Source organism: Vulpes lagopus, chromosome 11 (assembly GCF_018345385.1).
Source record: "Vulpes lagopus strain Blue_001 chromosome 11, ASM1834538v1, whole genome shotgun sequence".
Classification (NCBI taxonomy): domain Eukaryota; kingdom Metazoa; phylum Chordata; class Mammalia; order Carnivora; family Canidae; genus Vulpes; species Vulpes lagopus.
Genome location: NC_054834.1, coordinates 57257209 through 57261411, shown reverse-complemented (window position 1 = coordinate 57261411; position 4203 = coordinate 57257209).

The following is a 4203-nucleotide window of genomic DNA, read 5'->3' as shown; positions in this document are numbered from 1 at the left end:
TCCATGCAGGGATCCTGACACGGAACATGAACCCAGGACCCTAGGATCACACCCTGGGACAAAGGCAGATGCTCATCCACCGATCCTCCCAGGTGCCCCAAGGATTATCTTTTCAGAAAAGATTATTTCCCTGCTGTGTGTATTCAGCCACATGCGGCCTTCCAGCAGAGCACGGGGAGCCCAGCAGGTGGAATGGCCCAGTTAGCGTTGCCCGTTGGGAGTGGGATGAGGTAAGGAAGGTGCGGGCTGGCTGGGGAGATCTGGTTTGGGACCTGGCGAGGTTAGCGGGAGCCGGGCTCCCCCGCCAGCAGCAAGAGGCTGCACCTTGGGCCCACAAGCCTGGGGGGCTTGGCCCCCAGCCAAGGCCACTCGAGGACACCTGCCAGTGGCCCCCGGACACCAGGGAGGAACACACGAGGAGGCCTCACGTTTGCAGGAGGGGCAGGGGCAGTGGACTTGGCACCACACGGCTGGGCGGGTAGGGGTGCGGGGACAGGTTAGAGACGCACACACACCTTGTTTCACGACAGAGGGTGAGGGTTCCAAGAGGTGAGAGCTAACAGTCTTGGAGCCCTTCCCACGCCCACCCCTGGCAGCTGCCCCTGCGCACCCCCCCCCCGCGTGTGTGTGTGTGTGTGTGTGTGTGTGGGGTGTGGGTGTGTGTGTAAGACCTAAGCCATGGCATACAGGGATGCCTGGAGAGGAGAAGCCATGTTTCTGGAAGAATCTAGAGCAGAGTACAGCCTAGGCTGGTTCCCCAGCCCCTGGCTTTCAAGGAAGGTGCTCTCTGTGTAGTCAGCTCCTCCTGAACACCCCGACTTCGCCAGTCTACACTGGGGGATGTGGGGGAGCCTGGGGCCCGAGCCAGCTGGGAGGGAGGCAGCTGGGGAGCCCGCCTCCTCAAGGGGCGCAGCCCCAGGGCCCCCAGAGCAGCCAAGGGACCCGGAGGCCCTGCTACCTGCCGTGGGCCACTGGCCTCTGTCCGGGGGAGCCCGCCTTCTTGCTAACCTCGTCAGCCTTCTCGGGCCTGGGGCTGTTCCCTCCACCTCCGGTCGGCCTGGCCCCTGATCTTCTGTCCCTTTGGGTTTTCACTGCTGGTGCTTTATTATTACTTTTTTAATCTCCTGATTTGTATTTCCCCTGATTTCATTTCCGAAGCTGAAACCAAAAAAAGCCTTCTGTTTCTCTGGGCTTCGTTTTCTTGTCCGTAAAGTGGGGGTTGAGGAAGGGGGTTTCTGTCTATCAGTTCTGTGTCCAAAGAGCAGGAGGTTTGGACTCAAAGGGTCTGAGTTTTCAAGGTATTTTTTTCCTGTCCATATTTATGGACCACCAGGGACCACGTGCCACACTCTTTTCCTCACCGAGTCTTCATAACCCTTCGGGGCACTATCGATACCCTCCTCTTCACACAGGAGGCAACTGAGATAGACCTCCCAGGTGTCCCCCCCAGCACACAGCCTGTCCCAGGTGGCAGGCAGGCCGGCAGGGTTTGAGCACCAGGGTTCATACTCCTTTTCCCCCTCAGCTTTACTGACACAGAAGGTTGTATAAGTTCAAGGTGTGCAACGTGCTGGTTTGATACGTGTGCATGTTGTATCCGCGCTGCCAGAGCGAGCGCAGACATCAGTGCATATTGTGAAATGATCCCAATGAGCTTAGTTGGCATCCATCACCTCACATAGTTCCATTTGTGTTTTTTTTTTTTTTTTTTTTTTTGGAGGTGGGTGAAAACTCTTAAAAAATCTACTCACTTAGCAGCTTTCAAGTATCCAACACAGTCTTGGGCCCTGTCGTCACTGCGCCACGTCGAAGACACATCCACTCCCCCACGTTCACTGCAGCAATGTTGGCAGGAGCCCAGACGCCGACACAGCCGAAGTGCCCATCGCTGAACATGAATGGAAAAAGGAAATGTGATAACACGGTGGGATGGCGTAGTGGAATATAATGGAATATTACTTGGCCACATAAAAGAAGGAAGTCTTGTCGTTCGGGACAACGTGATCGGAACTCGAGGGCATCATGCCGGGTGAGATAAGTCAGACAGAGAAAGACAAGTGCTCTACCATCTCCACCTGAGGAGCCTAACAAACCCAAACTCCTAGAAACAAAGCAGATTGGTGGTTGCCAGATGCAGGGGTGGGGGGTCGGGGAAAGGGTGGCCAAGAGTACAGGTTGCAGCGTTCCTGCTCTTAACCACCCCACGATGTCCAGGCCAGTTATAGGTCTCTTTTGCTGTGTGACCGCTGATGCATCGTTTGGACTCTCTGGGCTGAACTCTTCTTATTTGGCAAATGGAGGCGTTGTAGGGTTCCTGCCAGAAATACTGAGCTGCTGTGGGTGCAAGCCCTTTAGGGGTTAAAGCACCCACAAGAGCTCTCTGCTCATGCTTACCTGTTCCCTTTGCTTGTCTCCATGTCGGGGCCTTCTACACAGAGAAGAGGCAAACGTTTGGGGCACTGATTACACACCAGCACCGGGCACGCTTTGTTTTCCCTGCCTTTCATTTAACTTCACAACAAACCTGGAAGGCAGGGGCTACAATTCTCTTCACTCCACAGGTGAAGCTGAGGCACAGAGAGGTTGAGAAGCCTGCCTAAGGTCACACAGAGAGTTAGCGGGGGAGCCAGCACTCAAAATGAGGTCTGTTTGACCTCATTCTGTTGACCTCATTCTGTTGACCCAACGATGCTGTCGCACCAAGACTGGCACTAGGGTGAGGGCAGTGGGGAGACTGTGTGGCTGAGATTGGAGGCATCTTATAAGCTCTGCCCATAAGCAAGGACAAGAATTTAAGTTAGGAAGACATTCCCACGTTTTATTTTTAATAACCTGTCACCTCTCTCTGTTCATCTGTGCTATTGATTAGTGGACTTCTGCAAATGTCCAGGTACCAGTCATGCGACTCTTACGTGAGATTCTGAGTGTGCACATCCACATATGTAAAGATGGAGAAAAGAAAACAAGGTAGGGCATTGCTCATAGCCTTTCGTCTATTTCTGAGTCAAAAACAAGACTGAAAGTACTGCTGTGCTGGATTTAGGTGTGAGCCCTTCACTCTCATGTCCCTGCTTGGTACTTTGCCTTGCCCTGGGCAAAGACAAGGTCCTTCGTAAATTGTTCTGGGTAGCTTGAGTTTTTTCTAGCCTTTCTTTCCAACCACCAAGGATCTGAGTTACCTCCATCCTGGAAAGGGAAAAGGCAGAGCCAGGGGGATGGCCTAAGAGGAGCAGTGTGGTGGGCTCAGCGAGCCTCACAGACCCATGATGCCAGGGGCACGGGGTGGGAGGGAAGGCACAGGGCTGAGTGGGAAGGGGCAGGGCTTCCCCCCACCCCACCATGACATAAGATGGATAAGTCTACCATCCATACCCGGCCAGCCTGCCCTTGGAAGGGCCTCTCCAACCCCCGCCTCATCTTTCAACTTCCAATACTCCACTGACTTCCCATGAGGCCTTCCTCCCTATCACCTAATTTCTGCTAAGATGTCTATCCATAAATTGCCTTATGCAGACTGGCTGCCTGACTGTATTGGAATTTCAATCCAAGATCTTTGCAGATCCAGGACAATCAGTCATGGAACTACAGTCTCTCAGAAGGGAAGGGCTGAGCCATCATTGAATTCAGAGGGGACAGGTTCTCAGGTCTGGGGCAGGCAGGTAAATGCAGATGTCCCAAGCAGGCACATGACCTAGGGGGTGTGACCGGGTAGGCCAGCAACGACAGCCTTGCCTCCTCTAAAGACATCCAAATTCCAGCTTTTGAAGACACTCTTCAGGCAGAAAGCAAAAAACAAACAAACAAAGCAAAACAAAACAAAACAAAACAAAAAACCCAGAAACACCAGCAGAGTGAAATAAGGAAATAGGAATAGCTACACTTTAAATGCCATGTGGTGTCCTGGCTGGGATCCTGGAACAGAAAAGAGACATTCATGGAAAAGCAGTGAGGTGCACATGAAGTCTGCAGTTTAGCTTCTAGTAGTGCACCAATGTTAATGCCTTCGTTGGCAAGTGTACCGCAATGCTGTGAGATGTTAATGATAGAGGGAGTTGGGTCAAGGGTACCTGGGAACTCTCTTGTCCTATCTTTGCAACTTCTTTTGTAAATTAAAATTATTCCAAAATGATGTTTATTAAAAAACAAAAACAAAAACAGCTACCTCCATAGGTGAGATCTCTGATTATAGTACCTGTCGCTTAT